Consider the following 19,734-nt stretch of genomic DNA (forward strand, 5'->3'; position numbering starts at 1 on the left):
ATTGAAGGCAATAACGTACATAATGATGACACATACAGTTTACACGGAAAGACGTTAGTGATACATAATGAATTAAAAAACAGATTGCATAGGGTGGGCAACGGTGGCTCAATGGCAGAATTCTCCCTGCCATGCCGGAGACCCAGGTTAGATTCCCAAAGCCTGCCCATGCCAAAACAAAACAAAACAAAACAAAACAGGTTGTGTAGGCATATGTAAAATACGTGTACATAACTATGTGTACATAACAAGTGTGTGTTTACTCATGAAACATGCACCTATATGGGTACAGAACTAGAAAATAAGGATGCAGGTGCATTTTGCTGGTTTAAATTTAGTTTTATTTATGTAAATTTTTATTTTTACACTATGAATACATATGAAAAGTATAATAAAAGTATTCTTTTCCTTTTTTAAATAAAAACTGAGATATTCTTCCCTTAGATAGTTTAAGCATCATCTCTTTGATATGCACTATTATGTTATGTATTTTAGTTATTCCTTTTAAGAGAAATATTCTCTTTTTAAGATAAAATGATTTTCTGACATTTGATTTTTGAAACTGGCATCACAATCTGTCATATTGGGGCAGTTTTTCATGCCTTACTTTTATAACTAACTATCTGAAATATTGCATTTCCATGTGAATTATTCTTATAGCATTGAAATTTTAGTGTCTCTTTTTAAATTCTAGATAATACATTAGCAAACTAGAAAGAAAAAAAATGTCCAGAGAGCAAAGAATTGAAACAACAAATATTAATATGTCTTAGACCATTTCCTATTTCCCAGTAAAGAGTGCACTGGTTTTATTAATTTTTAAACTATTGTTTTCAGCCTACGGACCAAGTCATTTGCATAATTTGTTTCAAAGTACAGATTTCTGAAACAACAAAACATCTTGATATTTAACATTATAGAAATTTCATACTTGAAAGATGCAGAACGAATTTTTATGACTATTATGCAGCTATTCTCATGTGAAATGATGCGTAAAGGCTGTAAGGGGAGAAGATAAGTCTGGCCCCTTCTCTGTTTCTCTGTGTGTTCCTCAAGAACTGGGGACCCCGAATGGCTTGTAGAGATTTGTGGTGTATCACATTCGGCATTCTTCCAGCTAGATATGTAAGTATGAGCATTCTTCTAACTTCTTCTGATGGCCACTGCACAGTAAGCTTCACCCTGCTGCCTCTTAAGGAATACACAGATGCTGCCTTGTTTCTATTTTACTCATTTCTCATTTTATGTATGTTAGATGAGGAATAGGTTATACCTCTTCTCTCTCCCTCTTTATCTTTCTTGTATTCTACCTAGAGGTTTATAAGACATGCTGACCTCTTAGCAGTTACTTTCTGCCAGAGCCTTAGACAAACGTTTTTGCAGGATCCCTGGCTATATAAACAAATTAACTAAAAATCGTACACGAAATCCATAGGTCCACATAACGTAGAGTGATTTATTTTAGAATGATGGTTACAGAAGTGGTGCTCATGTATTTATTTTCCAGCCAACGCACCATCTCTTTCTGTTCAGAACCATGAACCATTTTTCTTTACATTCTTTATTGTCAAGTGTGTGTTATACGTGGATAATTTCATATCTTCCATCACAAGAAAAAGGATGCAATGTTATCATTATTCGTGATGCCACTGCTCTTTGGAACCTGTTTTTATTGAAACAAACACATTCTCTCACCCACCTCTGCAGTCTCCCAACACCATAGTTGATCCTACTACATAATTCCTCCTGAGGCTATCTCATCTATCATCCATCCATGAATACTGGCTTCATTGATGACGACCAAAAGTCAAATCATCTCCAGAAGGAAAATGTGAACTACAACGTGTTTTCTGAGCATGTTAAGTTTACAGTTCAGAATTTTATTGCACCAAGGCAGAACCTCACATCTTTCAACCATTTCTGCTCCTGCTCTTCAACCATAATCACCACATTCCTAAACTATCATTTTCTTCCAGTGTTTCTCATACACCTTACTTCCACACAGCGAACAGTGGGAAAGATAGGCAAAGAGTGGTTCCTAATCACACAAGGAATGGCTGTCCCTTATGTGCATCCGGTGAGGCTGAAGACTTGCCTGGGAGAGAAGCACAGTGTCACCCTATCAGTCGGAGACGAGAAAGGGCCTCTTGGCATTGTACAGCAATGGCAGATCTGGAAAGCCGTCAGTAGAGAGAGTTCTAGCTGCCCCTGGAGGACACCTTATGCAGAGTGTGGAGCCTGCAGGGGGGTGGGGTAACCGGCCTGGAGGCCAGCACTAGGGGGTTGGAGACCATTTATTGTCACTCCTGCCACTGTAGGAATCCTGTAGGCCTGAGGTGGCATGTGATGGAGATATAGTTGGCTGAGATCTGATGGCATAGCCCAGTGCACAGCTCAAGACCAGGGTTATAGGGGGGACCAGTGCTAGCCCAGAGTCCTGAATTTTCCTGGCATGAGTGACAGTTATCAAAATCAATGCGTCACCACCATTCTCCTGGGCCATGCTTCTGTAACTAAGCCACTGAGACACTGGTGCATCTTATAGGCTCAGGGCAGAGAGCAGACAGCACTGTAAGGAGGTAAACAGAGATGGGGCCCACATGGATCCTGAGCTGGGCTGGGGGCTCAGGAGGACTCTGGAAGAGGAAACCACAGGCACGGGCAAGGGCAGGGCCCAGTGCTCCCAAATCCAGGGGCCGGGCTATTGCTCTCCGTTTTAGAGCATAGGAAGGAGGACCTACGTGATATATAGATATTCCCTTTCCCCAAGTCCAGCTTATTCGGCCTGCTAAAACTGGCATCACAGCAGCCAAGCACAGGCCTGTGCCTCGGGACTCTCACCCCAGCTCCACACCCTAACCACAATAAAACCAACCTAGTCCCAAACTTGCTTGGAAGTCTGCTCTGCTCTACTCAGAAATCCTTATAATGTGAGTACTAAACTTTTTAAAATCCTTTTGGTGCATGCATGATATCATCAGCTTCCACACTGGAAACAAGTTTTGGGTGGGTGGGGTCCATACCAGCAACTCTGCATAGTGATCATAGCAAAAATAAAATTTTATGATCTAGCATTCGCAAAGCCAAGAAAGAAATGTTAATTTTAGGAGAGTCTGAAAAATCCCAGGCTATTACAATGAATAGTTTTGCCAGTAGGTTCCTCCCAAGTTCCTTACTCATAGGATGCAGGCTTATTTTACAGTGCATTTTCTTTAAATATATTGACATTTTTCCCCAGTGTAACTTACTCACCACAATTTACAAACCTCAGCTGGGCTAAGAGATTTGTGTCAGTTTCAGCCAGGCTTGTACTAGCAGACTGCTTTAGGAAAGAAACGTGGTATTTAAAAACCGTCAAGTAGTTACATATGCTTTTCCTAATCCAAGGCTTATGAAGTATTTGTAGTAGGTCTGCTGCCCACACAGGAATAGATTTATTACCTCCAGGTTTGCCACTCCACATCTTGTGAACATAAAGCAGCGATTCCATAGATGGAGCATAAACACTGACATTTGTCACCATCCTAAAGAATGGTTCTTGAGAACTCATTAATACTAATTTTTTGAACGAGCAAAATCTATAAACTTACAAATTTCACAGTGCAATGAAAAGATCAGGGGACAAGGACTCTGACCCAGGTCCTATTTCTGGATGTGTTTTCCCACTAGTGGGGCAAGCTTGGGAGCATCATTTAGCATTCTGCAAGGTGATCGGTGATACCCCTTCCATATCCAGAAATATGCGTTCTAGTATCTTGGTAAACATAAAAGGAACCACAGGAAGTGTGCAAGAGAGAGAACAGAATACAAGTGGAGCATGATCAATGCAGATGGTGGCCTCGCACCAACTCCAACCACAGAACATTTGAATTTGGAGTTGATGGGGATGTTAGAAGCCTTTTGTCCTTTCCCCTTCAATGTCCTGAATGACTTCAAGTTCCCAAGGGCACACACCTAAATAAGAGCAGGCCAGAGTGGTGCCCGATCTCCTGGCTTACGGATGAAGTACCCACCCACGTTTGTGGAGTTACCCCAACGGCCCCCGCATTATTTTCTGCGTAACAAGCCCTGTCAAGCATAACACCGGAATGGTTCAAACACCTGGCAATTACTTGAGACTCAGAAATTAGAAAGCGCTTAACAGTGAAATTATCTTGAACAAGTTCATATTGAGGTAGATTTCTGTTTTTAACAAAATACTTACTTTTACTCTTTTCCATTAAACTACCTAAAGCCGTGTATTCTCGCGGCCTAGTCCTGATATTGGGACACATTATAAAACTCTCAGTCTGAAAATATTGAAAAATAATGTAATGTCTTTAACTGAATGTTTCTTTGAAGAGGCAACACAGTGATCCTACAGAGTGCATCGTACAGATGAATTTCTTACGACTTTTCATTGGATAGTTTGTGCCTTCCCGATTTTACACTAGCAGCAACTACTGTGGCTTCAATTTCACTCACCATAAATCCTGCTCATGGTATAGTAGTGTTTTAAATGTATTTACTAAACTGTTTCTCTCTGAATATATTGAAATAAATAACAAAATGAAATTTTTAAATAAAAAATAAAAGCAATAAAAATACATTAAAATGATAATTTTTAAAAAATCTAACTGAATAAATCAATAGTAAAACAAAAGAGTGTTATTGCATGCTCTCTCAAAAACCACATGTGAGAAGAGAAATTTAACATACTTTTGCCTCCTTCAGTACCCATCACCCTCCATTTATTTCTGAAATTATTTGGGGTATTTAATGCTGATTTTTGCTTCATTTAATGTATATTGTGTATCTTTACACATTTTCATGATAAGAAATATAATTTGGATATTAACTTCGTCATTTAGTTCTAATCCTTACCTTAGCTTGCTAATTATTATTCTTTTAATTTTGATATTTTAAAAAAATTTTCTGGAGTACTTAAATACTAGACTGCATTAAAAAATTGTGATCTGTGACAGCCAAATGGGTGGTATATATTCTGAAGTCTTTTGTGGCTTTGTTTTTTAGCCTTTCATGTTTTAAAATGCCTTTATATGCTTATGTCCTTGTCATATGAATAGTAGGTTGCAAAATCTATAGAACTGCTCCATTGCTACTCAGTATTAGATCTCTCTGTTTCTTCTTTTTCTTTTTCATTTTAGGTAACATATTCTTGTCTCTCTGGATCCTTATAGAATATTCCACCTTGTTTTCCCCTAAATTATGTGACATTTAAATTATAAAATGAGAGACATCGCATTGTTTCTTGGATGTCTTCTACTTTATATCCCTTCCACTCTTTCCTTCCGTGTTCAATTTTCTTCCTCCTAGGGTATATTTCTTACACTTTCAGAAGGAGTCATGGAGAATTGCTTCTGCTCTAACTTCCAATTCAATAATTAGCTGTATCTAATTATCTGCTTAATTTTTCCGTTAAGTTTTACAATTCAATGACCATATGCCACACACACACATAAAATATACATTTATACACACATTTTATATATATATATATATATATATATATATAGAGAGAGAGAGAGAGAGAGAGACAGAGAGACAGAGAGAGAGAGACAGAGAGAGAGAGACAGAGAGTGAGAGGGAGAGAGGGAGAGAGGAAGAGAGTACTGCTTGGCTTCTTTTTAAATCTGCCCTTATTTTTTCTCTCATATACCTTCCTCCTTCCTCCCTTCCTGTTTCCTCTCCTTCTTTTATTTCTTTAATCATTCTGATAATTTTCTTAGTCTTTATTTCCTACTACTGTTCTTGCATAACAAGTTCTTGGGGCTTAGGGTTTACAACTACTGCTGTTGTGCCTGCTGACCCCCATAATTATGAACTTTTCTTCACACATTTTATAAATTTTATTATTAATTCATTCTAGTAAGGATGATTTCTTCATGGTGCTCCTTCCAAGGTGTAGTTGCTCAAGTGTTTCTCCAGAGTGCTTCTGTGTTTTCATCTGCCAGGAAGTCCAAAGTTATCTCTAACCCAGCACCAATTTTTTAAACTAATTTCTTGGCTTCAATTCCCTCGTCATATAGAAAGTGTAATTTCAGATTCCAAACTTGTGTCAAATACCAACTTTCTGTTTCCTTTCCTTGATGGAGGTTTATTTTTCACTAGAACATAAGCCAAAAACAATATGTTTTCCATCTCCTTTGATTGGTAGGATTTATACTATTATTATTATTTCACTGAGTTTATATCCTTTGGTGAGTTCCACCCAAGCATGACTGTTTGGATGTTTGGCTCCAATAATACTCCCATCCTTTCAAAGTGCTGCAAAGTCAGCTTCCACGCTTCTTTTGGCTTCTTCTCCACTGCTGCCACTTTTGAATTTCTTATTCTCTCATTTGAGTTCAGCCAAGTCATAAAACCATGTTTTAGAATTGCTTACCCACATGTGCAAAGGGTTACAGGAAACAGGTTTTGTGTTAACTAATCCTAGTTCTGCAGAGTCAGGGCTGGAAATCTCAATTTGTTTTATTTGTTCTTGCAATAGAAAAATTTCTACAGGTTCTGTCAAGTTGTGGGATCTTTAAATTTTTCTAGTACATGGTGAGCCCTTTCAGTTTAAAGGGACAGAATATTTCTTTAGTTCAAATAATTTTTCTCATTATTCCTTTACTTGTAATTAATCCACATTGATTTTTCTTCAGGAATTCCCATTTAGAGAGAGGTACTTTGGACTTTTTTTCCATGTTACTTGTATTTTCACTCCTTGCAATTTATCTTTTTCTTTTTAGAAAATTAGAGATTGACAGCGTGAAGTTTTTTTGAGTTTTTAATTCAATGACTCAGTATCCCATGGCACTCACGTGGCATTTTTAAAAATCAGGAACTGTTATCTATTGGGGAAGAAATTAAAGAACTTTACCTGGAATCTAATCTTCCCCCATTACAGGTGGATGATTATTGGGGTGGGAACCAGATGATCTAGTCTAATTTGTAAACATGATAACTAGACATATGGGTAACTACAGAAATCAAATTTGCTACAAATAGTGCTTTTGCCTATGGAATGCCCTAAACAGGATGTCCTGTTTAAGTTTAGTCTTTCTGAGGATAAAGACAGTTGAGATCCATGAATTTATGAGGCACGGGTCCTATAGAATTTTAAGGAAACATGGTAGCACCCTGGGAGATGTTATAAAATACACTCTGCTATGTGAAGCAAACCACAAATCGTGCTCAGAGATAGCATCTATTATACTGGACCAGAATGCATGTCCAATCAGAAAAGAAGGACTTAGGGTGGTGTGATAATGGCTCAGTGGCAGAGTTCTCGCCTGCCATGCCAGAGACCTAGGTTCGATTCCCGGTGCCTGCCCATGCAAAAAATATAAAAGAAGGACCTAAGGAGCCAAGATGTCCCAGACTTCTCCCTCTTTCCCAAACCCCCTGATTGTCTGTATCCTTGAAATTATTTGTAAAGCTCAGTATTGGGTAACATTTCAATTTGCAGGAATCAGACTTGATAATCTAATCTTTCCAGTGATTTCATCTGTCAACAGGAGAATGGACAAAGAAATTGAATGATATTGTGCTATATAATGATATATAACATAATTATAGTATATTCTAGAACACTGTAAAGCAGGACTCAGCCAATCTTTTTTGTGAAGGGTCAGACAGTAAATATTTTAAGTTTTGTGAGTCATATAGTCACTACTGAAAAGGGTCAGACAGTAAATACTTTAATTTTTGTGAGTCATATAGTCACTGCTGATGCTCTTCAACTCTACTGTTTTAGCACAAGAGCATCCCATAGACAGTAAATAAATAAACAAATGAGAGTGGCTGTACTCCAATAAAAAGTTATTTGCAAAAACAGGCAATGGCCTGCATCTGGCATGAGGGCAGTCATTCGCCAACTCCTCCTATGTAGCAGTGATAATGAATGACCCACAGCTATAGCAAGAACAGAGATGGGTCTTGCACTTGTAAAGCTGAGCAAAATAAGTGAGATATAAAAGACTATGCGTAATACCGGAGACCTGGGTTCGCTTCTTGGTGCCTGCCCATGCAAAAAAAAAAAAAAAAAAAAAAAAAAAAAAGACACTTCTGTTTACATAAAGCATAAAGACAGGTCAAATTAATCCACTGAATTTTAAGTAGGGAGACTATTAAAGGGCATGAAAGAGTTCCAATAAAGGTTTTCCCCCTTTCTAATAATGGTTTTACTTTCAGATTCGATTTTGATGTCTCTGATTCCTCACCATTACCCTTCATCTTTTGATTGAGGCTTTTCATATGACTAGAGAAAGAAATCTAGGTTTGTCAATTACTGGGATGTAAGATGGGTTCTTGGATATCATCTAGATCACTGCACAAATATTCCCGAAGCAGATTAGAGAAGAAAGGAAAAATTAAAATTCATTTACCCTTCATGTTGATGGATCAGATTCTCCCTGCCTTTTCGGCACAGAAACGTGAAGGTGCAACCACTGGAGAATTGTGAGCAAGGAAGAAGACTAACCAGACCTGAGTAAAGGTTGGTACCTTTAGAAATGCTGTGTTAAAAAAGAAAGAAAAGAAATAGAAAACTGTGTACATAAAAGAGTACCGTGTAGGATGAATTGTACGGGAAGATTAGCAGTTGGAGGGTTTGCTTGCTTGTTTGTTTGTTTGTTTCAGTTGGAGGTTCTAACTGGCAATAATCCTCGTGGCTTAAGCAGGACTTGCTCTACTGGAAGTAGAACTGGAAAGGATATGAGCTTAGAAAGAAACAGAAGAGCTAGAGCTGACAGACTCTTAACGGTGACAGACCTAAGTCAACTAACCGGGGAATGAATCAAACAGTAATTTGACCAAAGCCTGTTATTTAGAAAATTTCACAAAATTCTGGTTGTGATTATTGTACCTCTGAGACAAGGGAGAGAAAAGCTTTATCTTTTTGTGCCACAGGTGATAAGAAAGTAAAAACATCTTGTCTGGTCAACACATGGTTACTGCCAACATGTTTTGGTGAATTTTGTTTGGCTAAGCAAGATGCTTCATTTGGTCAGTAAGATGCAGTATCTCCTTCGGTTTTAGGGTCAAATTAGCCAATAAGATATAAGTCCTCGTCTTGTTTGAAACACAATTGGAGAGATGGAGCAGTAAAGATTAGACCTTTGCTTCTGTTCCAGACATTTATTCCTGAACAACAAATCACCCCAAATTTAGCGGCTTAAAACAACTATCCTTTTATATTTCTCACAGATTCTCTGTGTCAAGAATTTGGATGGGACACAGCATGGACCACGTGTCTGTGCTCCATAATGCCTGGAGTCTCGTGTGGGAATGCTGGAATGCCTGGGACGACCCAGATGCCTGGAGTCTCATGTGGGAATGCTGGAATGCCTGGGGACGACCCAGACAGCTGGAGACAGAGGTCACTCTGAGGGTCCCTCACTCACAGGTCTGGCATCTGGGTGGGATACCAAAAAGGCTGGTTCTTCTGGGACTCTAACCAGAGGACAAACCAGTGGCTTCTCCTTGTGACTTGGATTTCTCATAATAGAGCAAATGGTTTCCAAGGGAGGCCTCTACAGCGAAAATACTGGAAAAGCAAGCATTCCACGAGACCTAGCTCTAGAAGTCACAGCATCACTTTCACTGCATTCAGTCACAAACAGGTGTGCACAGAGACAGTCCAGACTCAAACAGAAGGGAACCAGACTGCCTCTAGGTATGGGTGTAGTAAGTCTACACTGCAGACTGCCTCTAGGTATGGGTGTGGTAAGTCTACACTGCAGACTGCCTCTAGGTATGGGTGTGGTAAGTCTACACTGCAGACTGCCTCTAGGTATGGGTGTGGTAAGTCTACACTGCAGACTGCCTCTAGGTATGGGTGTGGTAAGTCTACACTGCAGACTGCCTCTAGATATGGGTGTGGTAAGTCTACACTGCAGAAGAATATGTGGGTTTGGAGAAACTGCTGTGGCCATCATAGGACTTCCACGGATTCTGATGACAAGAATGGCAAGAAATGACTCTAAGAAGGGCTGGCCTTGGTCATGGGGTCAGGATGCTGCAGAGTCCTCATAACCAGTCTGGATTATTTTGTACTATATGACTCAGTTCTCTGGCTTGAATTTGTTTATATTTAAGAGAAATTGCTACTATCGCATCCAGGGCTATCAACCTTCACCCCAAGGACATCATTCAGACTGTGGGGGTTCCCTGATATTGAGATAAAGGTGGGATATGGGGTGGGGGGGGAGAGAGAGATGGGTGCTCGCATTTCTTTCTCTAATCATTGAACGCCCAACAAAATCTCTTCTTTTATAACAGAGGAATTTTGTTAATTCTTTTGGCCCATGTGTATTTACCTAAAGCACTTTCGGAGTTCCATAGCTATATGTTGGCAGATCCCAAGAAACAAATGGTGATCATTTCAAACTCAATGCTCTTCCCGCTGTAACATGCCATTTCTCCGGGAAAATGAATGTGGGTGAAGTAGGAAGGGAAAAAAAGCCTACTCCAAGGTTTCGCCAAATTCATTAAAAGGACAAATAAGGAAAACAAAATAATTTATCTAGCAACGGAGAAGTCTTTATCTGGGACGACGATACTGTGCGTTTTAGGGAGAATGTTTCTTCGGAGTACAGTTGGCCTGAAACACTCTCATCATCCCTGGGAAGGGGAATCTCCTCTCCCCGGGAACTGAACACAACCCACGTGGCTGTTAACGTAAAACAGTAGTGTCCAAATGCAGTGTGTTCACATGAGGATAAATGCGTAGACACCAGCAGTAACTCTCAGGAATGAATTCTGCTTCTCCTATAACTAATATATTAGCTTATTCATTTAAGGGACAGTACAGCTTGATTTCAGAAAAAGTCAATGTAATAGAATATTAACAGTAAAACATATGACAGTAAAAAATTCCCCATCTACTATATAAAGTGTCAGGATAATGCATAATTCTGCAGTTAGATATTTATAGGGGATGATTATGACCCTATAATATTCTGCTGCATATGATGTTTATTAAATTCAATATAACTGTTAATACACTTTACCTCATTGGTCTGAAGTCTCACCATCACATGCTATTCTGTTAATGAATCTGTTGTTGAGATGGATTTCTAATGTTATTTGACATCCTATTCTCCTAACATCCTAATCTCTATACAAAATTCTAATGGGGAGCTTATATATAAATTAAGTTCTTGACTCACTAGAGGTCAATAGAAAAAAAATATTGTGATCTATATGTTCACCGTGAATCAATATCTTACAAATGCCATTTATTACCTTTGGATATTTTAGGCAATTACTGAATTTCCTAGAAGAGTAGTTGCACTGACTAAATTCAGATTTGGACCTCCCAAATTGCTCTGTTACCATGGGCTAGTTACTCCACAATTCTGAGCCATACTTTTCTTATCCGTAATAAGATGCTATCTATACCATAGTGTTGGGGGGGCTGGAGTATTGAATGAGAGAATTCACACAGAATACTTAGCAGATTTCTTTGCATGCCCCTGAGTACTCACTGAATGGCATCTATTATTGTTGCTGATAGAATTTCTGGCCCATAAGACTATATTATTTACCATTATTAATTTTTTAAAAATCAGGAAGAACACTTTGACTTAAAGTGCATAAAGCTGAAAAACAGTGACACATTCACTACCCAAAAGCTGTCCAAATGACAAAATCATAACTTTCCTTGAATCCACCACAGGCCTAAGGTTGAAGGGGAAGCAACTAAACTAAAAGCCAAGGAAAGACAGGCTCCTCCAAGAAGAGATGTGGTGTGAGCACTGGCTCACCTGTGGCAAAACACTGACGGCTCTGCGTACCATTCAGGCAAGTAAAAAGCAGCTAAAAAATGTAATGGATTGCTAGAGGCTGAGTGTGGGCGAGTGTGACAGAACCCCTGGTAGCCGAAGGGCAGAGGAAAGTGGCCACCAGTCGCAGGCTATTCTTCACAGACGTCCACTGGCTACGGAAGACTGGGAGACTGAGGAGCACACCCCACTGTGACGCTGGCCCCCAGGAAGGGTGGGAGCTGGGTGGAGAGGCATGAAGCATGCCCAAATATATTTTGTCTACAAATAAAAAGTTAAAAATGTCCAAGTCACGGGGAAGAATTAGCAAATCCTGTCTACCCCAGGGTACATTACAAATGCGGAAAGTTTAAATGGGAAAAAATAAATAGAAGAACCCTATCACTAAAGGAGGAGCCATACAAACTCTTGGGCTGAGGATATTTTAGCAATAATAGTAGAGGTGCCCTAATTCTAGAAGAAGGGGTACAAATTCCCACCCACACAAGGCACACCAAAGAGCCAAGGCAGAGTGTGGCTGCCACAGGACAAGGAAAGGATCACTGAGAAATCCCCACTCCTGAGACAAAGGCGAAACGGACTGAAACTGAGGCTTGACAAGGAAAACAGAGGATTCCCTAACTTCACGAGCAGATTCGGAAGCACCGGATAAGAACAGCAGTTTACCACTCGGGGAGTGGCGAGGGCACAGAGGGAGGCTGTGTTCATACCAACGTGGACAAGGAGCACTGAAAGCTGAGAGCAGTCCTGCCACACTGAGCCGACCCCTTCTGTGCCCAGCCTTCACCCTAGGCACAAGGTAACACTAGGGGAATTTAATTCCAGTTGGGACGGAAAGAAAAGATATCAAAACCCAAACACAACAAACTCTTCATTAGATTGATTCAACTCCTGAAAATAATGACCAAGCAGAAGATAAAGAGACTTTTTACCTCGGTTTCTACTTATATCTGAAATTCACTTAAAATAAGATAAAAAAAAAGGAGAAAGAAAAATAAATCCACTGTCAAGAGACAGAAAACACTACAGACTAAGGGATGACCCAGATTACAGAACTGTAGGATATTGTAATTAAAATAATTGAGATTCATATGCTACAAAAATTATTATGTTAAAATATCCAGCAGGAAAAGTGTACAAATATAAGAACAGAAGAGGAATTTAATCAAAAGGTGGAAATTATAAGGAAGAGTCTAATATAAATGCTAATAATAATCATTTTTAAAAGTATCTGAGAATGCCTTGCATGGGCTCATTTATAGGACTGATACAGACAAGGGAAGAATCTGTGAACCTGAAGATGGGTCAGTAGAAATTAACCAACCTGAAACACTAAAAGGAAAAGAAATTGTAAAAAAATAACAGTGAGAATCAAAGATATATGGGACAATAGAATATGTCTAACAGGTCATTAAATTTCCAGGAGAAGAAGGAAGTGAGAAGGTAGCAAAATAAATATTTGAGGCAATAACAGCGAAGAATTACCCAAAAGTAATAAAATGTCTCAAACTATATATCCTACAATTTTACAGAAGCCCCAAGATAATAAATACTTAAAGAAAAATATTTTCCATATCCTATTAGAACTGCTGAAAACCAAAAATAAAGAGAAAATTTTGAAGTCAGCTAGAGAAAAATAGATATAGTGCATACAAAAGACAAAGAAAAGACTTACAAGAGGCTTATCATCAGACATTGTGCAAGGCCAGAAGTGACATCTTTAAAGTACCAAAAGAAAACAACTGTCAACCCATAATTCTAGATCCAGTAAATATATCTTTCAAAATTTGGGGAAAATGAAGAAAAAAACAAAGAAGAGAGAACTGACTTCATATTTGTATTTCAAAAATTTATTTTATTGGAGAAGTTGTAGTTTTACAGAAAATTCATGCAGAAAGTACAGAGTTCCTATAAATGCTTCACCCACAGGCAGTTTTCCTATTATTAACACTTGAATTAGTGTGGTATCTTTGTTTCAATTAATGAAACAATATTATTACAATGATACTATTAATTATAGTCCATACTTTATACTGTGGTTCACTGTTTGTGTTGTTTAGTCCTATGTTTTTTAAAATTTTTTATTTTGGTAATCCATAGCCAAACTAAAACTTCCCATTTTAAACACTTTAAAATACACAGTTTAGTGATGTAATTACATTCTCAGGGTTGTGCTAGCATAATCACCATCCATTACCAAAATTTTTCTATCATGTTAAGGAGAAATTCTACACCAATTTAACCATTAACTCCCCATTCTCTCACTCCAACCTAGCCCCTGGAATCCTGTATTCTGGTTTCTGACTTTGAATTTGCCTGTTCTAATTATTTCATATACGTGAGCTCATGGCTTATTTGTCCTATTATGCCTGACTTATTTCTCTCAACATAATGGCATTTAAAGTTCATCCACACGCATTGTAGACGTATCAGAATTTCACTCCTTTTCATGAATGAATAATATTCCATTGTGTGTATAAACCATATTTTGTTTATCCATTCACCTGCTGTGGACACTCTGGTTGCTTCCAAATTTTGGCAATGTGAAGGATGCAACTATGGACATTGGTGTGCATATATCTGCTTGAGTTCTTATTTCCAATTCTTTTGGGTATATACGTAGAAGTGGGATTGCCGGATCATATGGTAGTTATAAATTTAACTTTCTGAAGATCTCACAAACTGCTGTGCCCAGCAGCTGCACCATTTTACATTCCCACCAGCAATGCATGAGTTTTCTTCACAGAAAATAACACTTGTTTGTCCATTTTTAAATAGTAGCCATTCCAGTGGGTATCTTATATCTCACTGTGGTTTTGAGTTCCCTAGTGGATAATGATTTTGAACATTTTGCCATGTGCTTATTGCTCATTTGTATATCTTCTTTGGAAAACTGCCTGTTCAAGTCTTTCATCCATTTATAAATTGGGTTAATTATTTTTTGGGTATTAAGTTGTGCGATTTCTTTATATATTCCAGATTAAAATCTTATTGGGTGAAAAAAAAACTTACTGGCTTTCTTTTTATTTCTTTAACTGGAGTGGTGCAAATAGTCTAAAACTGATCACGGTGATGAATACACAACTATGTCATGATATTGTGAGCCACTGATTGTACAGCATATGTGGAATGTTTGTATGTTAAGAATGTGCATACGTTAAGATTTATCAATAAAAATAAATTTTTAAAAAGCCTTATTGGATATATAGTTTCAAAATATTTTCTTCCAATGTGTAAGCTATATTTTTATTTTCATATAGAGTCCTTTGATGCACAAAAGTTTTCAATTTTTAGAAAGTCTCATTCATTTCTTTTTTCTTTTGTTGCCCATGCTCTCGGCATACAGTTTAAGAAACCATTACTCAATATTAGTTCCTGCTGATGTTTTCCTGTGTTTTCTTCTAGGATTTTTGTAGGTTTGGTTCATATATTTAAGCCTTTAATCATTTTGAGGCGATTTTTTTTAATATATGTGAGGTAGGTGTCCACCTTCATTCTTTGGCATATGGAGATCCAGTTTTCCCAACCTCATTTTTTGAAGAGATTATTCTTTCCCCACTGAGTATACTTGGAACCTTGTCAAAAATCAACTGCAGTAGACGTGAGGATGTATTTATGAATTCAGTTTCATTGGTCTATATGTCTGGCTTTGAACCAGTGCCATGCAGTTTTGATTACTATAGTTTTGTAACATGTTTTAAAATTTGGAAGTGTGAGTCCTTTAAGTTTTTTCTCCTTTTTCAAGATGATTTTGGCTCTTCGTGCCCCTTATCCTTCTATTTAAATTTGATAATTAGCTTTTCCATTTCCATAAGAAGGCTTTTGGAATTTTGATAAGGATTGTATTTAATCTATAAATTGCTTTGGGTAAAAATGATATCATAGCAATATTTAATTTTCCAATCCATGAGCACAGAGTGTCTCTCCATTTGTTTATGCCTTCTTTGATTTCATTCAGCAATGTATTTTTCGTCTTCTGTGGACAAGACCTTTACATCCTTAGTTAGATTTATTCCTGGTATGACTATTTTAGATGCTATTTTAAATGGATTTTTTCCTGATTTCTTCTTTAGATTGTTTATTACTAGTGTATACAAGAATTACTCATTTTTCATGTTGATGCTGTACTCTGCTATTTTGCTGATTTGGTTTATTAGTTCTAGCAGCTTTGTTGTACATTTTTCAGGAATGTATATGTGTATATGTATATGTAAATATATATGTAAAAGTCTTGTCCACAGAAAACTAAAAATACATTGTTGAATGAAATCAAAGAAGACATAAACAAATGGAGATGCTCTATATTCATGGATTGGAAGATAAAATATACCTATTTAATATGTATATCATATATATATATGATCAAGTCATCTACAAATAGGAAAGTTTTACATCAACCTTTCCAGTTTCAATGACTTTCATTTATTTTTCTTGCATAATTGCTCTAACTGGAATTTCCCTTCCAATCTTGAACAACAGTGGTGAGAGTGGGTATCCTTGTTTTGTTCTTGATCTTAGGGGGAAATCTTTAAGTCTTTCACCATTGAGTATGATGCTAGCAGGTTTTTTTTTCTCATATATGCCCTTTAACATGTTGAGAAAATGTCCTTCTACTCCTAGTTTTATGAGTGTTTTTATCAAGAAAGGTACAGGACTTTGTCAAATGTCTTTTCTGAATCTAATGGAATGATGATGTAGCTTTTTTCCCCTTCATCTATCAATGTGGTGTGTCACATTAATTGACCACCCTTGCACTCCTATGATAAATCCCTATTAGTCATGATATATAAACTTTTCAATGTACTCTTGGGTTTGGTTTGACAGTAATTTGTCGAGGATTTTTGCATCTATATTTAGAAGGGTTATTTGGTCTGCCATTTTGTCTTCTGTGATGTTTTCTATTTCTGTAGAGTTAGTATAATTGTCTCCCCTTTTTTATTTTAGTTACTTGTATCCTCTCTCTTTTTGTCTTTGTTGGTCTAACTAACAGTTTGTCAACTTAATTCATCTTTTCATACGCCCAATTTTTGGTTTTGTTGATGCTTTCTATTGTTTTTTATTCTCTACTTCATTTATCTCTGCTCTTCCTTCCTTCCTTTGGCTAGCTTTCCGTTTTAGTTTGCTCTTCTGTCTCCAGTTTCTGTTTTTTTTTTTTTAATAATTTTTTATTAATTAAAAAGAAATTACAAGAAAGAAACACAAACATCCGTAATATATGCTCATTCCATTCTACATATATAATCAGTAATTCACAATATCATCACATAGTTGCATATTCATCATCATGATAATTTCTGAGAACATTTGCATCAATTCAGAAAAAGAAATAAAAAGGCAACAGAAAAATAAAACAAAAACAGGAAAAGAAAAAGAATTTTTACATACCATATTCCTTATCCCTCCCTTTCATTGATCGCTAGTATTTCAAACTGAATTTATTTTAACATTTTTTCCTCTATTATTTATTTATTTTTTTTCCTGAATCTACTATGTGCTTTTATTTTTTTATCCAATTTTTAAAATTTTTTTTAATTAATCAAAAAAAAGAAAAGAAATTAACACAACATTTAGAAATCATTCCATTCTACACATTCACTCAGTAATTCTTAGTATCATCACATAGATGCATGATCATCATTTCTTAGTACATTTGCATCGATTTAGGAAAAGAACTAGCAAAACAGCAGAAAAAGATATAGAATGTTAATATAGAGAAGAGAATTAAAATAATAATACTAATAAAATATATATATATATAAAAAGGAAAAAGAAAAAAACAAAAACAGAAGATACAAACAAACAAACAAACAAAAAACCATATTTCAGGTGCAGCTTCATTCAGTGTTCCAACATAGTTACATTACACTTAGGTATTATTGTGCTGTCCATTTTTGAGTTTTTGTATCTAGTCCTGTTGCACAGTCTGTATCCCTTCAGCTCCAATTACCCGTTATCTTACCCTGTTTCTAATTCCTGCTGGTCTCTGTTACCAATGATATATTCCAAGCTGATTCTCGAATGTCGGTTCACATCAGTGGGACCATACAGTATTTGTCCTTTAGTTTTTGGCTAGACTCACCCAGCATAATGTTCTCTAGGTCCATCCATGTTATTACATGCTTCATAAGTTTAGTCTGTCTTAAAGCTGCATAATACTCCATCGTAGGTATACGCCACAGTTTGTTTAGCCACTCGTCTGTTGATGGACACTTTGGCTGTTTCCATCTCTTTGCAATTGTAGATAATGCTGCTATAAACACTGGTGTGCAAATGTCCGTTTGTGTCTTTGCCCTTAAGTCCTTTGAGTAGATACCTAGTAGTGGTATTGCTGGGTCGTAATCCATTCTGCCATTCTATGTCTTTTGATTGGGAAATTCAGTCCATTACCTTTTAGTGTTATTACTGTTTGGATAATATTTTCCTCTACCATTTTGGCTTCTGTATTATATATATCATATCTGATTTTCCTTCTTTCTACACTTTACTCCATACCTCTCTCTTCTGTCTTTTCGTATCTGACTCTAGTGCTCCCTTTAGTATTTCTTGCAGAGCTGGTCTCTTGGTCACAAATTCTCTCAGTGACTTTTTGTCTATAAATGTTTTAATTTCTCCCTCATTTTTGAAGGACAATTTTGCTGGATATAGAAGTCTTGGTTGGAAGTTTTTCTCTTTTAGTAATTTAAATATATCATCCCACTGTCTTCTAGCTTCCATGGTTTCTGCTGAGAAATCTACACATAGTCTTATTGGGTTTCCCTTGTATGTGACGGATTGTTTTTCTCTTGCTGCTTTCAAGATCCTCCCTTTCTCTTTGACCTCTGACATTCTAACTAGTAAGTGTCTTGGAGAACGCCTATTTGGGTCTATTCTCTTTGGGGTGCGCTGCACTTCTTGGATCTGTAAATTTAGGTCTTTCATAAGAGTTGGGAAATTTTCAGTGATAATTTCTTCCATTAGTTTTTCTCCTCCTTTTCCCTTCTCTTCTCCTTCTGGGACACCCACAACACGTATATTTGTGCGCTTCATATTGTCATTCAGTTCCCTGATCCCCTGCTCAAGTTTTCCCATTCTTTTCCCTATAGTTTCTGTTTCTTTTTGGAATTCAGATGTTCCATCCTCCAGTTCACTAATTGTAGCTTCTGTCTCTTTAGATCTACCATTGTAGGTATCCATTGTTTTTTCCATTTTTTCTTCTTTGTCCTTCACTCCCATAAGTTCTGTGATTTGTTTTTTCAGATTTTCTATTTCTTCTTTTTGTTCAGCCCATGTCTTCTTCATGTCCTCCCTCAATTTATTGATTTGGTTTTTGAAGAAGTTTTCCATTTCTGTTCGTATATTCAGCATTAGTTGTCTCAGCTCCTGTATCTCATTTGAACTATTGGTTTGTTCCTTTGACTGGGCCATATCTTTAATTTTCCGAGCGTCATCCATTATTTTCTGCTGGTGTCTGGGCATTTGATCAGATTTCCCTGGGTGTGGGACCCGGCTGGTTGAAAGGTTTTTCTGTGAAATCTCTGGGCTGTTTTTCTTTTCCTGCCCGGTAGGTGGCACTCGTGGCGCTCGTCTGTCTGCGGGGCCCACCAGTAAAAGATGCCGTGGCTCCTTTAACTGGCCAGTCCGAATCTTGCAGTCAGCCCGGGAAACCGCGCGTGGAGGGGGTGGATCGCCGGCCGCCGTGGCTTGGGGGACTCCGGTCCAAATTGCCCAGCTGGCCCGAGACGCCAAGCGTGGCGGGAGGGCCCCACTATCCAACATTCCCACTCAGACCGGGGAGCCACGTGCGTGGAGGGGACCCCAGTCGCCAGCCGCCCCGGCCGGGAAAACGCGCGCCCCTTGGATATCTCACCGCAGCGGATTCTCCCTGCCCCTTCAGCCGTTCCAGAATGGGGTACGCTGTCTTTTTGGTCTCTGTTGTGGCTCTGGGAGCTGTTTCGTATTGTTTCTATTTCTTTAGTTGCTTTTC

The 19,734-nt window shown here is 37.8% G+C and overlaps 1 long non-coding RNA gene across 1 annotated transcript in view; it reads left to right on the forward strand.

Moving 5' to 3' along the window:
* The first annotated feature begins 9,200 nt into the window (after positions 1 to 9,200).
* Positions 9,201 to 19,734, forward strand: part of LOC143651180 (uncharacterized) — a 38,280-nt gene continuing 27,746 nt past the window's right edge. The window contains exon 1 of the long non-coding RNA XR_013159893.1: positions 9,201 to 9,391. This is a non-coding gene — a long non-coding RNA (uncharacterized LOC143651180). The remainder of the gene's footprint in view (positions 9,392 to 19,734) is intronic.

The sequence above is a fragment of the Tamandua tetradactyla genome, chromosome 12, assembly GCF_023851605.1.
Source record: "Tamandua tetradactyla isolate mTamTet1 chromosome 12, mTamTet1.pri, whole genome shotgun sequence".
Taxonomy (NCBI): domain Eukaryota; kingdom Metazoa; phylum Chordata; class Mammalia; order Pilosa; family Myrmecophagidae; genus Tamandua; species Tamandua tetradactyla.